This window comes from Pinus tabuliformis, chromosome 3_2, assembly GCF_031772625.1.
Source record: "Pinus tabuliformis cultivar Carrire ecotype Pingquan chromosome 3_2, CPIR1, whole genome shotgun sequence".
NCBI lineage: Eukaryota > Viridiplantae > Streptophyta > Pinopsida > Pinales > Pinaceae > Pinus > Pinus tabuliformis.
In genome coordinates this window covers 1,012,022,722-1,012,043,829 of record NC_142302.1, presented here as the reverse complement: position 1 = coordinate 1,012,043,829, position 21,108 = coordinate 1,012,022,722, and positions in this window count along the sequence as shown.

Below are 21,108 nucleotides of genomic sequence, written 5' to 3'. Positions count from 1 at the left end.
CTGAATTCTTCGACATTTTGCGGTCTTCTTTTGCCAAGAATCAGCTTGAGTAGCATTAGTAGGCTTTGGGACATTCGTCTCTATGAAATCCTTCAGCCCGTTTCATCCAATACTGCCTCCATCCTATCCTTCCATGCAATATAGTTTGAGCTACCCTCAAGAGCATACTCCAATCGCAATCCTATGAAAGACATTGTTGCGTTGCCACCAAGAAAACACTGTTGCAAATTCGAATTCCACCAGCAACCAACTCAACCACCTCGGATCTAAGATTCGTGAGAACACAATATTTCTCGTACAGAGATCGACTATATGGGCATTCACCAGATATCTCACCTTCGAAAAGAAGGATGAATCCAAAGGCTACCTGGCCCGATTACAGACTCTGCCTGAAGAAATAGAATGTAAACACTTCCTGAATAGTAGATCAGATGAACAACAGCTTCGATACCATGTAGAAATTTTGAATAATTTAACACATATTCACAGAGATTATCCTGATCATGTACTATTTTGGAATACATACACAATACATAAGCTCCTCTATGTTGATCATCAATATAGCAGCATCAATAACAATAAAACATCAAGAGCATTCACACATTAACACAGTATGTAACCTGGGGAAAGCATCTCACTAAAAACCCCACACTATCTGTATATTAATGATTGAGAACATGTAACATTACAAAGTAAATGCTTATCACAATAAATCCAGTACTAGCTCCACCTATTACACACAATACAGCTCAGATCTGATCTCCAAATCTATTCCATTGCTTGCCTGCCTCCACAACTCAATACTTGCTCAAGAATTGATGAGAATGGTTTACCAAACTTGTATTTTACCTCCGAAGAATCACTCACACTAGGAAATACATGAGCACAGGCTAAAATCACTTGGTATTGGCCAATTCATTGGCATACTCAATCCCTTTGATTGTGCAAATCCTCATGCACAACTATAGTCACAACTGATAGCAATCTGATCCTCTAACACCTGTCCCTGCTGAACTGAACATGCACTGACATGCAACTGAGTTAACTAATGTATTCTATAGTTGCATTATGAGTTAATAACTTGTGAATTAATTAATAACTAATTCACCCAACTCATCTCTAGTCTATTTGCCAGTTAGACTAAATACAACCAGTTTAACAAAGCTAAACTGAACACAACTCCATCAACTGCACCTCCAGTCCACTAAACTCAACTCACTTGAGTTCTAACTGAAGTCCTGCATGTAAAGATCAGTCATCCCATAGGTAACCACGTATTTCCTTCTGGGATCTGCATGTGCCACATCCGTAGCTCATCCTGAAGTGCTCCAAGAGAATAAGACAAAGTTTATAGTCTAAATATTATTAAGGGATAATAATATTTAACTGTTCTATATTTAGACTGAGTAGTCACTCCACTGTGATCTAAAAATAGAAGTCCATCTATTTTTCCCAACTTGACCAATCATCCATAAATAGCAATCTGCAATTCATCGACCATGATCCATATGTCTAAAAATAGACATAGTCTAAAAATAGACTTGCGCCAAAAATAGCCTACGGGCCCACTTAGTGAAGGCGACTTCATTTCACTAAGCTCCATCATCTTGTCACAATCTCAACACCTAGAGTAAGCTACAACAGACTAGTCATTACAAGTGGATGGGGATTTTATAGCAGTTTCATCTAGTGATCAAGTATAAGAAGGGAAACAAAAACAAGTTGGCCGATATGCTTTCAAGGCCACCGACATCAAAGGTTAAATATTTTGGGACTCTTATGCACATGGAGCCACTCACCCATGATGCATACAGAGAGGCATATTCAGAATATGAGGACTTCAAGGACTTGTATCAGCAATTGTAGAGTTAGAGTCATGTGCACGATGGCGACAACATCATTGACTACCATCTCTAGGATGGGTTACTCTACATGTTAGATAAGATATGTGTTCCTAATGGTGAGCACTTACAGCTAATTATAGAGGCTCACACCTCCAAGGTTATAGGGCACTTTGGTTTAGGGAACACCGTGGCTAAATTGCAGAGGTATGTGTATTGGCCCAGGATGTTAGAGCAGGTAGCTAGGTTCATTATAGGATGCATTTTTTGTTGTACCAACAAGCCTAGCAACAGGAAACAAGGTTTATATCATCCCTTAATTGTACATACTTGTCCTTGGGAAATCATTTCCATGGACTCTGTGGGAGGTTTACTGACAACCAGGAAGGGACATGACTACCTTTTTGTGGTAGTTGACAGGTTCAACAAGATGAGTGTTTTGATGCCCTATAAAAATACCATCAGTAGACAAGGAGCAACAAAATTGTTCTTTGGATAGGTCTAGGTGGAATTTTTGATACTAAGGAGCATCATTTCAGATAGGGACACAATATTTCTTAGTGCATTCTAGAAAACATTGTGGGAGAAGATGAACACAAGGTTGAAGAGATCTACAACATTCCATCCACAAATAGATGGGTAGACATAAGTAGTCAACAGGACTTTTGTGCAGCCTTTGAGGGGATACAACCAAAAGCATTCAAAGACCTCGGATGAGAATATGTTATATATACAACATTCTTATGATAGAGCGATCTAAACTTCTACAAGAAAATCCCCATTTCAGACTTGTTTTATAGTTTTTCCACCTTCATATTTGGATATTGCATATGGACAGTAAGGAGGAGTGAGGGAATATCTTACAAGAGATGCTTTGAGGGCTGAAAATTTTATAGAGAAGATTAGTAGATCAATCTACAGGTACAAGAAACATTACAGAAGTCATGGGAGAATTATAAGGCCACGCATGATCAACACAGAACAGAAAAATCATTCAAGGTGGGAGATAGATTATGTCTACAGTTGAACAAGGAGAAGCTGGAAGGGCCTAGAAGGAAAATCAAGGCTCTAAGGTATGGTCCCTTTGAGATACTAGAAAATGTGGGTGATAATTCCTATCGACTCGGTTTACCACCATATATGTGCATTTACTCAGTTTTGAATGTAGAGAATTTGAAACTCTATGAGCCTTCCATGCTAGATCAAGAAGAGGAACATGTACTACCTTCTATGGAGGATTTGGCACTAGACACTCAAGTATAGTTGACATAAGATACATTTTTGTAGAAGATGTCCAAAACTACAAGACAAAGGGCAGCATGACCTCTGGAAAATTGGGTTGAAAGGATAATTTCTAGGAAAAAATAAATGGTACACCAGAGAGAAGGCGGAGGAAAAATTTCCTCACCACATTTAGTAAACGTTTTTTGGGACTAAAAGCCTCCCAAAATTGGGAGGTGTGATTCAAATTGGATCATTATATTGTTTTTCATCCATCTCTATGCATTTGGAGTGGAAAAAGTGGTGGAATCAACTCACGGGATCATTTTTACTGGTGGGACCCAGTTTGGTAAAATAGGGTTTGAAACCTTCCGAGAGTGTTTTGAGGCATAAAATGACGTTTTCGGGGGTAGAACTTTTCCGCGTAATACCTTATCATGTTATTCTACACACAAATATCTTTCCAACGGTGCGGTGCAAGAAGCATGTCAATCAGTGTTCATATGAAAACGTTATACCACTCACAAGTTGGCCTTCATGTTTTCACACCTATAGTTCAAGAGGATGCCGCGTCAACCCCCATTATTCATGGAAAAAGAGATAGCCACATATCTATGATGTAAAATACTCTAGAAGAGTCTATTTTTTAACTCTTGATAAGAGTTGATGTAGTCAAAATTAACCACTAGTAGGCTATCGAGATGTGTTATAATCGGGCCACTAGGAGGAAGAGGCATTCGATTCTTTCATGAGAATTTTGCTCCATAGATGAGTAAAGATGGCTAGAAGAGATAGGGGTTTCAGCACATAGAGAGGATTTGTGCTCTATAGCATCCCACATGCCATAGGCATTAACTCTTTATACCTGCATCCATATTTCCAAACAAAGAAAGAGAGTGAAGCAACCTCACCCTCTAGCTTGGTATTCTCTTGAAAGGGTTTTCTAGAGAGGATGTCTTGTGCCTTGTGTGTGCATGTGGTTATTTTTTCATTCTCTACCTTTTCATATAATTTCCATTCGCATGCATGAACTAATTATAATTAAATCCATAGATCTTAAAGTTTAATAAACTATAATAGTGTAAATTTTTCAAAGTTTTAATATGATATTATTAGACCTATTGTGGTGAACTGTCCAATGTAATATCCATGAAATTTTATGGATCAAGGCACATCATCTCCATTTCCATGGATGGTAAGGTATTGGATGAAGCATGAGTATGTGTTGCATTGAAGGTTGAGAGTTGTATTAAATACTAAGTGTAAGTTTGGAGTTATTTCATCCCATTTTAAGTTGTGTTGACCACTGTCAGAAGTTTGAAAAGCAATGTATGTTGAATGTTGGTTGACTTCCTCTATATGCTGCCCATTTCTAAGTATACTTGTGTGGGAAAGGAATGCAACTTTGTTTGCATTCCTAGTTGTGTGAGAGAGGAGATTTGTGATGGAAATGAAGAATAATATCACTAGTTATATGTTGTCTTGGATGAAAATATCAAGTGTTGTGACAAGCTGGAGAACATTAATGACCTTAACATACGATTGAGTTGTGTTGTACAAAATTTTATTCCTACGCTTTCTCTCTGCCATTCTTTTTTGTAGTAGCATCGTTGCCTCCAGAATTCGTCATTACAGTCCCTTCTTATGACCAATCTAAAGCCTATTTGTTCAACCTTTGTTGTATCTTTCTTCAATTGTTTATTTAAATTTGAGCTCTTGCATAAAGGAAATTAGTGGTTATGTTGAGGAGATTGAACTGAGTTTTGTCTAATGTTGTTCTACATATCCAAAGGGATATGAAGAGAGAATTGTGGCATGGTTTGGATTTCTACGTGAACGGGGATGCACTTGGTGTGCAATTGGTGGATAAGAGGATCAAAAAATAGTTGCAGTGGGTTGATTCATTGAAATGACATTGATTTGGGTGAAAGAACAAGAATATCCCCTCAAGCATTTTTTTACAAGTCCTTCTATCTATATTGTATCAAGCGGCTACACCCATAAGAGTACATTGATACAAAACTAAGCCTTCAGTAATACATGTAATCAAAGTTATATTTTGTTGTTGACCTTCATTAAGAAAAACGTTAGCTCAATCGACTTTTGTTATCATTATTAAGAAGCCTGAGAATTATTTCAAGACCGAGTTTGAGAATTCTCAATTTATTATATTTGTGGTCAATAGTTCAATCTTTTTATTATTATAGAGTTTGATTCATCTTGGTTGCGGAAAATGAGTAAGACCAGGTCAAATCATTTTTTAGCCGAACATTGAACTTTGTGGAATAGAAGCTAGTGGGAAAAGGTGAGTTGGCCTCCTTTGATTGTAAACAATGCTTTCAAGTTTTTTGGTGTAATCAAAATATCAATGACATGAAGTATAATGGAAGTTTATAAATAGTGTTGAAGGGTGCATTTTTGGTGAAAATTGACACCTTTATTTGTTCAGATTGATTTGTTGACAAAATGGTTCAAATTAATAATATATTAGATTTACTAAATACTCTAATACAATCAACTATTTATGACAAAATAAAAATCAAGAAAACTTCTCTTGTTGACATTCAAATATGTATACAAAATGCATAGGAAAAGATTGAGTTTCTACAACTCAAATATCAATTCCAGCAAGACGAGTTACAATAGAAAAGTCATAATTCTGAACTTGTTTTTTCTCATAACAATTCCCTTTTTTAGTCTGAAATGGGTTCCCATCAGTAGTAAGATATTGATAAAATCAATGACATTGAGGTTGATTCCCATCATGTGTCCTATATGAGATAAGTTTTTCATAAAGATGCAAAAGTTTAGGTTCCACTTCCCAAGCCCATCATCAGAGCTTGGGAAGAGATTATCAACAACAAAAACTGAACTGGTCTTGGATATGACAAGGAGGTTTCTCTTCACACTCCAAACTAATCCAAGCCCATCCATTTTTATAGTGTTGGGTTTTTGCATGATAGTTCATATTCACATGTCCTTGCTCCACCCCTACAACAGAATATTATGAAATGCCAACATTGTGACCAAGTTGGACATGTGAAAGATCATTGTTTTTATCTTCACATGTGAGATCATTATGGTGAGCATAATCATTCTTCAAACAGATGTATAAAAAAAAAATCCTCTACAAAAACAAAGGTTCACCTTGGATGCATCGCTTCTTGGCAATGGGTTTCAATAGCCAAGAAGATATTTCAGTCATATGTGAGAATTTATTCTAGATTATTAGAAAATATTGCAATTGAGTTCTCTTCATATTCTCACCTTGTATCTGACAAGGGGGGAAGTGATGTTCATATACAAGTTTCAAAGATGCATTAAGAAAGCCTGAGCCACAACATGAACCCTGCTTCCTTAGCCTACAACCAGAGACAACCATACCCAGATCCAGATATTATAGCTAGAGACACAAAATCCCATAAGCATGCCTTTGGTGGCCTTCCTTAAACCACCACATGTTGTAGACCTCCCTTTTTTAGGTTGAGGGTCTCCCTCTCCAAAGAATTAAGAGCACTTCCTCTAGCATAATACTTTAGCTTCTTTCCAGATTTGGAAGAGTTTCGGGAATTGCACTAAGCATTCCTTTGGTTAGTGGCCTTCCTTAAATCACTGCAGGTTGTAGACCTCCATTTTCCAAGTTGAATGTATCCCTCTTCAAAGCATTAAGTAACACTTCCTCTAGCAGAAGACTTCATCTTCTTACTAGATTTGGAAGAGTTTCAGGAACTGCACTAAGCATTCCAGTGTTTGTGGTCATCCTTAAACCACCATCAATTGAGACCTTGAGTTCTCCCACCTTATGCCATCATCTCAAATAGCCCATTCAACTTATTATTGTCATGCATTATTGTACTTTTGTATTAGAGCTCTCTTCTTGGACTTGTATATAACCCTTTGGATTAAGGGAGGGAATGTTGGACACCTAATTCACTAACGGTTGGTGTGGAATGTGAACAGTCACCAGAGTGCAAGAGACCACTTAGTATGTGAATACCAAGATTCATAATGAAATGTCTAAATGTACATTATTGTGAATAATTAAGGCAATGAATGTTTATCTTACGTATTGTCTTCTCCATGTGTGTGTTTAAAACCCCATTTAATAGATTTGATCCATATCTCCAATGTTTCCAATCGATCTCCTTTATAATCTCTCATTCACAAATTAATGACCATGATTAGATGATCACTTGATCAAATCAATGGCTAAGATCATCATAGAAATTTTTTGCAAGCTTTTCAAGGAAAATTGATCTTATCCTAATTAATATCATTTAATTATTCACTTTCCCTAAGTTAGGCTTAGGAAACAATTATAAAATCACTAATTGACATAATTAAGATATTTCCATTAGGAAACATTTCATGGGCTTGACATAATTAATGCATTTGTGTTTCTACCCTCATTGACACTTCTTAAGATTAGAACACCTATCCAACATATAAAAGCTAACACAATATAGAGCCTATGATTTGGTGTAACATCCTTCATCTATGGCTAGTTGGACTTAATTCCTAGAAATACAAGTACTTAAGACTTATAAGTGAAGATGTTGAATTGATGATGTTTATATTATGAATTAAATTATTTTGCAAATTGTTCAGGTTTGAATACATGTTAATATTTAATTTTCAACTATGATGATATTAATTACATTTTCATATGTTTTCATGGTTATTCCTACATGCATCAACTAATTAATAGCATGATGGTGGGAGAAGGTACTAGAGAAATAATTATGGTTGAAAATTATAGTTTCAAGAAGAACCTTATAGCTTCAATAACTACATAGGGTACTAGATATGTTACATTAAAACCCTCAAAGAGTAAAAGAATCCATAACCTTATCTAACCTTGCCACTTGAGGTAATATATTAATGCAAAATGGAAAATACTTACATAAGAGTTTCTCACAATAGATCATTGGTAAATGAATCTTCATGCTCTTTAAGTAAAGGCCATGGATTGATAAGGTGTTAACCCATGCATCAATATAGCTATTAGTATCATGGGGAATATGAATATAAATGAGAGAAGAAATTGTTATCATGATTTCATATGCTCTATGATAGAGCAATGAAAGATATACCTTCTAGAATTGTGTGCTTCCAAGGATATCAATTTGAATTCGGAGGTGATGACTTGTCACTGGTATAACAATTGATTCCTAAAGCTAAATTCTCTTAGACCTAGGTGTGAAAATACATCTGCCCATATCTTTGAGGAGCCTACAAAAGGAGGTCATTCCTAGGGGATAAAGGGGGAAAGAGATAAATATCATACATAAATTTTGGTGATATTAGGAGGGGAGCCTTTTCAGGTCCAAGTGATCTTAACTATGAACTATTAGCCACTGGATAGATAAGGCCAAGGTATAAAAAGGGATTGTTTTCATCCAAATTATCTTTTCCAAGCATTATATCTTATTTAATTTGGATTTTAGTATATTTCTTCCAACATTTTATATCATTTGAATGCATTTGATAGGATTTGAATTGACCTGGATCATCTACAGTAGATCTAGCAAACTTCTTTATTAGGTCTTTGGTAGGATAGAAAATTTAGGTTCCTTGTTTTTGTTGTGTTAAGGAGATATGTGAAAGTGCTAGAGAGAAGGCTTCTATGGTCAGGAGTGGGATTGCCCACAATCACACTAGTTGGGATCTACATCAAACTTTAGAGATAAAGGTACACAAGTTACTTCTCCCTCATATCAATATATCAAAGCTTAATATTAGTCTTAGATATAGGGAAAATGTATTAAATGGTTGACCTATATATCTATATAGATCTTGGGAATACCTATAGAGTGTAAGCTCTTATCCATAGGGGGGGGGATCTAGTTAACAAAACTAGAAACTCAATTGGATATGTATCCTTTACATATCTTCAGAAATCCTTGTTTATTCTTGTTTTTAATTTTCCCTTGAGTATTATCTAGTGTTTATTATCTTCTTTGTGTCATTTTTGAGTTAAACACACCCTTAATCTTATTTATTTGATCTTGTTTAGTCAGAAAACCTTGTTCAAACCTTTGAAGGCTATGTCCCCTTGTTGATCATGTCATAGTATTACATTCTTGACTCATTGCAACCCTACATGGAGTGGTATTGGCCCCTCAATTATTCAATGTACTATGTCATAGAGCGATGATGTCTATAGGAGGACTTTTTGGGTTAGGTTTAGGTATTTCCTTCATGATTCAGTTTTTGCTTGGATTTAAGAGGTACTAGATGAATGGATTTCTGTGATAAAATATATAAGTCTATCTTGTCAATAGATCTCACCAGATCTTGTGGATTTGGGTCTCTCATAGTGTGACTGAATTTCATATTTTGATTTAGGTGCTTGACTAAGTTGTTTGGTGAGAGGTGATCCAAACATGGTCTTTAGTGTCCATTTCTTGATATGGTTGTCTAATTAGTACTATTTTCTTGTGTGTCCAAGTTAACATTAGGAAGATAAAGTGTTTGTGTTAGACATTTATTTTTTTCTTTGGGCATGTTTCTTTGCAATGACATTGGAGGGATTAGATTCTTGGATTGCCGTACTGTTCTATGACCTTGAACTTTCTTTGTTGGTTGGTTATGTGTGTTTGTTCTCCTCACTTGATAAGTAAATATTCACATTTTATTTACAACAAAGTTCAGTTCTTTCTTTTGTGTTCTTGCATTTTCAAAATTCATTGACAATGTTGGATTGCATAAGAAAAATGTATATTATTGTTATACGGAATCTACGACTGTGGGCAGAAGTATCTTCCCTAGACCTAGTGGCCTCGTATATAACAATAAAAATCAAAGACTATAAATTTATTCTTAAAATAATTGTAGAATGGAAGGATGCTTACTTGTGATCCATTGTGACCTATTCTCTCCTCTTGGCTTTTCAGCTCCAACCATAGCTCTGATCACTATAATTAGAACCTGCACAAACAAACAACAAAAGCCAAATATCTATGACATCTATGTAGCATTATCCAATCACTCTATTCAATGGACAAACATAGCATGGAAACACATGTATATAAACATAATATAACACATATAGTAAAACGATATTCTCTTTTTATTAAAATTAAATGGAGAGAGTTTAAAACAAAAAGTGGAAGTTTATATTGTAGTGATCATCCAAGGTTTAATCGTCATTGCTTGCCATAGTGTACATGATGTAGGAGGTTGATGAAAATGAGGTGGTAGTCTGTAATTTGACTACTAGTTAACTTTCTAACCAATCAGCTATGCACAAACAAATTTTGTACGTGGATTTTCCCCCTGACGGTCCTGCTTATCTGACTAATCAATGTATGTCCCATTGACTTCTCCTTTTATCAAGCACCTCAATCTGCGCTGTTGATCTCACTTCTCCAGATCCAACGGATATCATGTCATCCGCTCACCAACTAACCTGGACGATCTCCACCATTGATGTGACCTATCCAATCGAACGACTCTCACACAATCTCACATGAAATCTTACATGACCGATATTAGGTCAAGAGCACATGAGAAAAGTGGATTTCCAATGCTACATGTTGCCCGCTAAGGTTAATCGCATGAATTTTAGGAACACCATTTACAACCTTTAGGGTGTGTGAGATACTTCTTACCACTTTCTGAATACTAACAATGTGCTTTTTTCATATTCTAATAAAGATGCTTAAGCTCAATATTATCCCTTAATACTAATTGACTATGATTTATAAATAAAACATTTAAATAGAGAAAAATACCAAATTAGGGTCAAGAACGCCGATACACAACTACAAATGAATTTATGCACCAGAATAATGCATCTAGAACACACTTCAATTAATTATTCAGAAAAACGGAAATTACAGTGTCTTGGCCCTCTCGGCTCAATTACAACAGTTTTTTTGACCTCTTTTTCAATCTCAAACCCTATCTCTCTCACACCTCTTGCTTACTCACTCTATTCTCAATCATCTAATCTCTTTGTCATTACATTCTTTCCTCTTTTATGAATCAAATCCTATCCTAACTGCATTGACAACTCAATCTTTATTTTTATCAGTCTATCAATTAAATCCCTAGTTTCAAGCTCAGATGCACACCTATGCTAACAATTTAACTCTTAGTCTAAAAATAATACAATGATCTAATTATTACAATAAGTAAAGAAAAGATAAATTCTAGAGATCCAACCCTCCCTACTAAAACTGACTTTGACCACTCAGGTCAATGAAATTCATCTCATGTTAGCCACAACATGTGAACATACAATCACATTGCTAGCCAAGTCCAGATGCTCCTACATCAGACTCCCAGGGAAGAAAATAATTCTTCATCAAACTTTCAAGATTTACTCCATACTTCTGTAATTCTGCTGTTGTTATCCAACTACCATCTTCCATTGGTTGTCCCTTCCATTTTCCTAGATACTAAAAATAAACTTGCCCTCTGGTTCTTTTGGATACTGTTTTCTCCAGAACAACTTCCACCTCTTTCTTGACTGTCTTGGGCATTTTTTCTTCCTAGTTTAAAGTTTGAACTTCATCTTCTATAGGTTTCTTTTGTAGATCTATCTATGTCTGTTTGTATGGATACAAATTTGCAACATTGAAGAGAGGTGATATTCTAGTTCCTTCTAGCAATTCAATTTCATAAGCATTAGTTGAAAACTTCCTCACAATTCTACATGGCCCTATCTTTTTCAACTTTAGTTTATTGTAAGTCCCAACAGGAAATATTTCTTTTCTCAAGTATACCATCACTAGATCTCCCACTTGGAATTATTTTTTCTCTTTGCTTCATATCATCTCTCTATTTGTATTTGCCACTACTTTCCTGCAATTTGTCTTTAACATCTTCTTGTAGTCTCTGCATCCGCTCTGCAAACTCTTCAGCCTTTGCACTTCTTGTCTCCTATATGCTCAAAATTCTAAGCTCATACACGCCTCTTGGATTCATCCCAAAAACAATTTGAAATGGACTCATCCCAGTACTTCGGTTTGGAGTGTCATTATAAGCAAACTCAACTTGAGCAAGTGATAAATCCCACTGCATAGGATTTTTATACACTAAAATTCCCAATATGTTTCCGAAGCTTCTGTTTACCACTTCGGTTTGTCCAGTCTGAGGATGGTATGCTGAACTGAAACTAAGGTTGGGACCTAGTTTCTTCCAAAGATTTCTCCAAAAATGCCCAACAAACTTTGTATCCCTATCAGATACAATACTTACAAGAAATCCATGTAACCTTACAACTTCTAAAAAAACAGATTAGCAATATGTACTGCATCACTATTCTTTTTACACACAATGAAATGTGTCATTTTGGAAAATATATCTACCACAAAATAAATGGAATCATTCCCTATTTGAGTTCTAGGTAACCCCAAAACAAAATCCATACTAACTACATCCCATGGTTGGTCTGGTATTGGCAATGTCTGGTACAATCTTGTATTTTGGCTTCTACCTTTAGAATGCTGACAGATTTTGCACTTCTCAACAAATCTTTTTACATCAGTTTGCATCTTTAGCCAGTAATAAAAAGCATTTATCTGAGCAAAGGTTTTTTCTTGTCCAAAATGCCAAGATAACCCTCCACTGTGTTTCTCCTTGATTATGTTTTCCCTCATGGAACATTTGGCAATGCACAGTTTGTTACCTTTAAATAGTAAACCTCCTTGGATAAGATAATCTAACCGCTGGTTTCTATTATGAACTATCGAATTTGGTTCAATTGCATAAATATCTCTGAATTCTGCATCATCTTTATACATATCAACCATTTCTTCAAATCCTAACACACCAACTCTTAATTCTTGCACAACGAAATTTACCTTGCTTAGAACATCAACAACTTTGTTCAACTTACCACTTGAATGTTTTATCAAAAAAGTAAAGCTCTGTAAAAACTCTACCCACTTGGCATGTTTCTAGTTCAATTTTGGCTGGTTTTTTATGAACTGTAATACATGATTGTCAGAATATAATAAAAACTCCTTTGGTAGCAAATAATGTCTCCACTTTTTTAAAGCTTGCGCAATAGCATAAAATTATTTATCATAAGAAGAATATTTCTTGTTGGATTCATTTAGTTTCTTACTAAAGTATGCTATTGGTCTCTATTCTTGACTTAAAACTGCTCCAATTGCAACTCCACTAGCATCAGTTTCGATTTGCATTACTTTTCCAAAACTAGGTAAAGCTAAACTTGGTTTCTCTGTAATTTTCTTCTTCAGCAACTTAAAATTTCGGTCTACTACTTTTGTCCACTTGAACGGCTGATTAGTCTCTTTGATTGTTTCAATACTTGGTGAACAAATCTGACTAAAACTCTTGATAAATTTTCTATAAAACTTGCAAGACCATGAAAGCTTCTTACTTGAAATATGTTTCTTGGAATAGGCTAGTTCCAAATTGCTTGGACTTTCTCTGGGTCCATTTTTAGACCTTATTTAGGAACTACAAATCCCAAATAGACTAATTCTTCTTTCATGAAACTACATTTCCTTAGATTTACCAATTGTTTCTCTTTTTGCAGAGTTCTTAAAACCAACTTAATATGCTCCATATGCTCCTCTTTGCTTCGACTGAAAACTAGAATATCATCAAGGTAAACAATGAAAAACTTGCCTGTATATTCATTCAAGACTTCATTCATCAATCTCATGAATGTGCTAGGTGCATTAGTGAGTCAAAAAGGCATCACTAACCACTCATACAACCCACTGTTTGTTTTAAATGCAGTCTTCCATTCATCTCCTTATCTAATACTTATTTGATGGTATCCACTCTTCAGATCTATATTAGTAAAATATTTTGACTCACTTAAACAATCCATTAAATCGTCCATGCATGGAAACAAAAATCTATACCTGATAGTAGTCTTGTTTATGGCTTTGGAATCAATACACATGCACCATTCACCTCCTTTCTTTGGACTGAGCACTGTTGGTACAACACACGGACTAAGACACTCTCTGATTAATCCCTTATCCATCAGTTCTTGCACTTGTCTTCCAACTTTTGCATAGTTAATCTGTATGCTACTTTGTTTGGAAAACTTGCTCCAGTTATCAGGTCAATGTGATGACTGATACTCCTGATTGGTGGTAATGCATTTGGAAACTCATCCACAATAATATCAACAAAATCATTCAACAAAGTTTTGATTTCTTCAGGTAAATAATCTATTTATAGAAGTTAAAATTACCTTAGGTCTCCTTATGATAGTTTCTTCACCTTTTCCAACTTCTTTCAATAACTCCTTTCCAATCATCAGCATAATACTATTTCCAGTTGTTCCTTTGTCTGCTTCATCCTTTAATGGTAGTAGTGTGTGTTTATTTCCATCCTTCTCGAGAGTGTAAGTATTTCTTCTCCCATCATGAATAGCTTTATGATCAAACTGCCAAGGTCTTCCCAGCAACACATGGCATGCATCCATTGGCATTGTGTCACACAATATCACAACCTTATAAGTTTCAATCTGTATCTCTATCTTGCATTGTTCTGTCACAATAAGCTGATGTCCTTTTTCCAGCTGTTGTCACTCAAGTTGTTCCCTAAAGTTTTGAGAAAGGGAATATGGCCGAGGTAACCATAGACCAATCTTTAGGACACAGATTCTAGCCAATCTGCATCCAAAGAGGGCTCTCTCTTTATGATTTAACTTTGTTTTGAAAGATGTTAGGCTAGTTATGATGTTCGGGGGTTTGTTTGATTTTTTGGATGGTGAGATTCAATAGAACAGAGTTGTAAATCTGAGAACTTCAATCCATTGGGCAAATGGAGTCAATGAAGAGGGTTTTTTGGATTTGGTTTCTTAATAGAGGATGGTTTTACAGAGCAAGGTAGTCAAATAGGGAGCAAACAAAGATTTGTATGGGATGGAATGGGCTTTAAATTGGTTGAAGGGAAATTAAGAATCCTTCAACATATTTAGCACAGGAAAATGGATGATTACTACTAAGGAGCAGTTAAGGATTCCCTAGCAAATAATCAATATGATAGAATTAGGAAATAGGAGCAATTAAGAGTTACACTGTTTATGCTAACCCTGAAGAAAACACAGAGAATGATAATGAATGAAACACAAAGTGCAGTGAAGAAAATTCTGAACTAATTTTTATCATTAGCGTTTAGATTGTGAAACACAAATGATATAATGAAACTAGAAAAATAACAAAACAGAATATAAAGGGACTTATTGGTCCGTTGGTTGATTCAAGAATTCTGTGATGAGTCCATCTGCTTCAATTCCACATCCAGTGAGTCCAACAACATTGATTCCAAAAGCTTTTTTATTTCAAAATTTCCGTATTACAGCAAAGTCTAAGAATGGTTCACCAACCCCAAATACTTTGTTAAGGGGGGTATTTATACAAAATATCTCAAAAAATTTCTCACAAAGAAAATACCTAGTGATGATTCATCGTTTTTTACAAAGGATAGAGACATGTAGTCTTGAAAATAGAGAAGAAATAAATGATGTTGTGCTGGCAGCTTCGTCTTTTTGCTGGAGGTAGGCTTTGTAAGTCAGTTTACACATGTCTTTCACTGATAGTGCACGCTGGCCTTTTCCTTTTCGGTCAGATGTTTGAATTTTGATCTGATACTATTTTATCTGTCTAATCCTCACTCATTCATGTTCTACATTTATGGTGGACGACCCAAAATTTTCTTTACCGAAGATACCAAAGATAAGTTCATAAGATTCCTAACATCTCTTGCCACCACTCTAGTTCTTGGAGTTTATGTCTCTGCAGCTTTCTCAAAGTCTCATCAGTTTCTGTGTATCTAAAGAAATTAGGTGGGATGGCGAACAAATGCTTCACCTCATGCTCAATGTAAAATAAATTCTCCAAGTTGTCATAGAGGGCTTGGCCAGATGGGAGTGCCTTCTCTCCTGAAGTACTTGATGATGTATTAACTTGATCAGTAGCATATTTATTCAACTTGTGTGTGTAATCTACATGTCTCATCAGGTAGTCATTACTTCCCAAAGGACTTGGCAAACCTTTTTTATGCAAAACTGTGAACCTTTCTATGAAAGAGTTGATCTCCACCTGCATGTCCTGGCATCTCCTTTCCAAATTTTGCATCAGAGTTCTCATGGTTAGAACTTTCTTGATTTACAGAATGGTACCTGTCCTGTCTCTAATTTGCAGTGCCTCCAGTTCTTCACTGGTCTTGGTGTTCAAAAAATGTATTAGCCTGTTGGCTTGTTCAGGCATCTGCCCCAATAAAGCTCTTGCCTTTTGAATCTCCACTTGGGCCACTGCTATCAAGTCAATCTGCTCATAACCTGAATAGATCTCCACATAGTACTAAGGGAATGACTGATGTTGGCCCACAAAATACCTATGATTTCTGCCAGAGGTTTGTCCAGAGAGAGATCCTTTTCCAATGCTTTCACTTTATTCTATAATGCTTTAACCTCTCTTATTTTCTCTGCCACACTTATCTTGGATTTGTCATAGCTTATTTCTAACTTTTCCAATCGTTCCTTGACCTGCTTCAATTCTGATACCTCGAGTTTTAATTCCTCCATGGCTTTTATCAATTCCTCTATGGTCATGCCAGTACTGCTGCCTGTTGCTGTTGTAGTTGCTTCTACTAATGTTCTTGTATTTATCTTTGCTGTGGATGATGGAACAGTGGGAGGTAATGTTGTTGCAAGTGTGGAGGGGGCAGCTGTGACTGCAGGGATTACTTCAGGTGGCTGGGAGGTTGACTCTTCCTGCTTTTCTTTTAATGATGTCTCCGATGCCTACTCTATATCAGTTAACCTTTCATTGAGCTTCATGAACAATTCCATCATGTCCTCCTCGGATTTTTTCTATACAACTTCCGCTGTCTGTGGATGCATGGTAGGGGGCAATTTGAGTTGCTTCCTTAGGGCAACAATATCTTCGTCTTTCTTCATCATCAGTTCCTTTATTCCCTTAGCATCTTTTGGGTCATGTCCCATCTCAATGATAATCTCCTCCAAATATTTTATCCTGTTGACCTTAGCAAGAGAAGAGGCTTTCTCCAAATCCAGTTGAGTAGAGGTGTTCTCCAAGGAGTCGTGCAATCTATGAGCTAACATAGCTTTATCAGCTAGTGTGGAGTATACCATCTCTCTAGTTTGTTTGTGCAACTAAATCTGGTCCATGGGATGAATGTCCTTGGCCAAGACCTCCAAATTTGTCCTAAGGTAATCAGCTGCTGACTGTGGTTGTGGCACTTTGGGCTTGAAATAACTCATGATCATTTTTCCCTCCTTAATATCATAGGCAGACATCAATCTTTGTTGGTTTTTGGGGGCCATCTTAAACTACTAGTTATAAATTTGCATCCTTAGTGGGTCATTTCTAGCCTTTATCTCCATGAATGTCCTTTTAATGTCGGAGGCCTGTTTTCTTTGTGGCCTAGTAGATGAAACTTCCACAGTATGTTTCCATTCTAGCTCTTGCTGGTTTGAGCTAGTTGATGTGTCCACCACTGGGGAAGTCTATTGACTGACTACCCTTTCACCTCTTAGACTACCTATTGTTTCTTCAAAGATTTCCTCTTCAGAGTGAGGATTTAACCTTTACCTCTTTGCACCTGGTTGCTCTGTAGGCCCACTGATAGGTGTGGCCTCTTCCCTGTCTCTTTTCTTGCCTTTTTCCTCATTTAGAGGAGTCTGCAATGTAGGAATCTTTGCTGCTTTGGTTTGGAGAGGAGAAATTTACTCTTGCTAATCTGTCATTGTTGGTTGCTCTGTGTCTGCCACTTCCTTGCCCTTAGAGATCCTTATACCTGGTGTGCTGGTTTCTTATACAGGCCGTTGAGAAGTTCCAGCAGAGGATGTCCCAATTCCTGCTTATTGAGGTAGCTTGAAAGATACTTGTCCAAAAGAGTCCAGGTCAAGGGCTATTTCAAGGTCTTTCATAGCCCTCTCCATCTTTTCCTGCTCACTAATTTGTTCTACTAATTTACCCTCTGCCTAGTCATCTTGATTAGCAAATTGTTCAATTTCAGGGATTCTATGGCGTACATAAACTGACAGCCTGTTTCTTACTTTTCTATCACTTATAAACCTATTTGGGTCATATGGTACCCACCAAAAACTTTTCTTTAATTTAAGTTGTTCCCCAAATATCTTATCAGCATCTTCCCATGCCTCCCTTTTATTGATGACAAAAGGGCCTAACTGATTTTTTATTCTCAGCTGAGCCTTTTTATTTGCATTACAAAAGTGGGTTAAATCTACATTGATAAGCTGCCTGAAATACTCCAGTGAAAATAGTCTCATAGACACATATTTGGGCAGCTTGAAAGGGCATAGTTCATAGCCATATACTCTGATTTTAGTGTGATTCTGGTACAAGTACCAATCACCTATCTTGTACTATCTGGAAAGCTGTAAAATCTTCTTTATATTAGAAGAGAGCCTAGGAGGAGGAGCTCCTATCAATAGAGTGGTGGTTGGGTATACAAACAGGTCAATGAATTCACAATAGCTATAAGGGGATTCACAAACATTGTGGAAGACTGAGGTCCAAAAGATCATAGATCTCCGCTCTCCTTTGGAATGCAATTTCCTGATGGGAAACGAAAAGTTGTCTGGCTGATAATATAGCAGAAGGTGGTATATGAATGAAGTGTACTTGAAGACTCCTTCTCTATCCAGATTTATGAATTTCTCATTGATTTTGTTAGCAATAAAGGTTGCATAGGCATACTTGACAGCAGGGGTTGTCCTGGAGTAAATATGGACAACAGAACTAAGGTGGTTTCATTAACAAATTCATTGGTTTTGAATCCTAAGATGAAGGATATTATATCAATTATGAATCTTCCTATTTCAGTGACCCAGACATCCAAATATGGAGATGGGCTTTGGGGCTAGAAATTAGGTTTCATGAACATTTGAGAAATACGGGTTATCTTTGAATCGGGCAATTGAGAGCCTTTCTCAAGTAAAAATCCCATGGAAAGAGGAGCCAAAGGCTGAGTGGGATGGAAGTGTAACATCTCATTGATAGATTCAACGGTTATGTAAAAAATGACAGTTTGGTATGGGGTTATGACTGCTTTACTAACAAGGTCATAGTTGGCACAGGAGTGGTGAATAATATCTAGGAAAACATTGATTGAAGGAAGGTAATACCTGGGAAGATTAGATTCCCATATTCCATAGATATCAGAGTTGCTCAGATGTCTATTCCTAACTCGACAAAATGCCTGGAGGTGGTTCATGTCACCAGATAAATCTTTTATTTGAAATTCTTTGTCAGCCAAGGGTAACCAATCCTGGTCCTTATGAGGTGCATTGAGGGGCGCAATATTGATGGCCACGAGAGCTTCCATATTTGGTTCTTGTGTTTTCAAACTGGAAGTTAGGCTTTTGTGGAAAAAATGAGCAAGACAACAATTGTGAGTGTATGTATATGAGAGCTACAGACTGTGTTCACTTGAATTTGGCCTTTTTGGGTAAAATGTTACATAGGAAAAACAAAATTATAGGTTCAGGAGGCAAATTAGGTAAATACCTGTTTTTCAAAGGCGAACAGTGCAATTGTAGGTTGTCTGGTGAGCTGCAGAGTAGGAAGCTGAGATTTTCTTGGTCGGGTGGCAAACTGGACATTCGTGCTATCACCCGGACGTAATTTGCATGGAAACAATTCGCAGAAGAAATGAACGAAAATGACATTTTCTTGTGGTTTTAACAAAATTTTGGCTTTGGCGCGGTTTTTTGTCATTTATTGCATGGCTGACATCATCGGGATGTGATGTCTTGTCGTGACATGGAGGGGTGGTAAACAGTTTCCTCCTGCACCACTTTTGGAATCAAGCGGTTTCAGGCGGGGATGCAGTGAGCAGTGAGGGCGGTCGACGCGTGTCCACGATACGGGAGTAATACCACCAACTCCCCGGGACTTAACGTGTGTGCGATGGAGGGGTCGCGATATGATCGTGGGCCATTGGATGAACGGGCCCAGATCTGATGGCTGGCGCTCGACGGAGATGGCGGGGGTTTAATGCGTGGGCCCGAAATAATAAACAATGTTTTTTTAATGGTATCGGGCGCCATGTTATTGTTTCGGGGTTTGGTTATAATTAACCCGGGTGGTTTAATTATCCCATGGTTTATGTGCAAAGGTTATTTAAAGGTTCCAAATGAACCAGTTAATCCCTTTTATATAATGACTTATGGTTATAGCTAACTGGAGGCGGGATTAATAATATTTTTGGGGTTTTTGTATGTTAATATAATACGGGAAGGGGAATTGATTATATGGGATTTTAAACATAATAGATGTTAAAAGTCAATATGAATTTCGAAATGAAACTGAAAGTGCTAAGTTAAACTTAGGCTTTTAAAGGGAAAAGAAGGTTTTTTGTGATATTTGTGCAATCTCCTAAGTAAAAGGGGTTTTACTCAGGCATGTTATGAAATGAGATGAGTGGATTAGGGATATTAGGCAGATCTTAATACCTTTAAGGGAGATTAGTGAATGACTGGGGAAAAGGATAAAGGGGAATTAGTCATGAAACTCCACCTTGCTTGAGCTGCATCAAAGAATATGCTTTGCACCTGTGATAGGGATAAGATTAACACCTTTTGGAAACAAAATCAATCACAAGAATACTTCTGCAACACCACTCTACCTACCCAACCTGCTTCGCCTAACATTTCTTCTTCCTTTCTTTGGGTGAACTTAGACTGGCTAACCCTCATCATCTTCCTTTCTTTGGGTGAACTTAGACTGGATAACCCTCATCATCTTCCTTTTCTTTTCATTTCCACCCTACCTAAGTCTACACTTATAACCTCCCAAGGCATAGATTTAACTATTGAGCTCCTTTGCTTCTCTAGCTATCTACTTATCTGCTAAGTTTGAATAGTTTTGACAGATCTTATTCTCTATCATTAAAACAAGCAAATTCAAACCATGAACTAGCCAAGATTAAGTTGTTTGGCCATTCATCAATGGTGGCACAAGTCAACAAGTTTCACACCATCAAATCTTTGCAAAAAGAGAATAGTAGTGGCATTTTGGACTTGCACACTTTCCTGGTCTATTGTTTGGGGTTC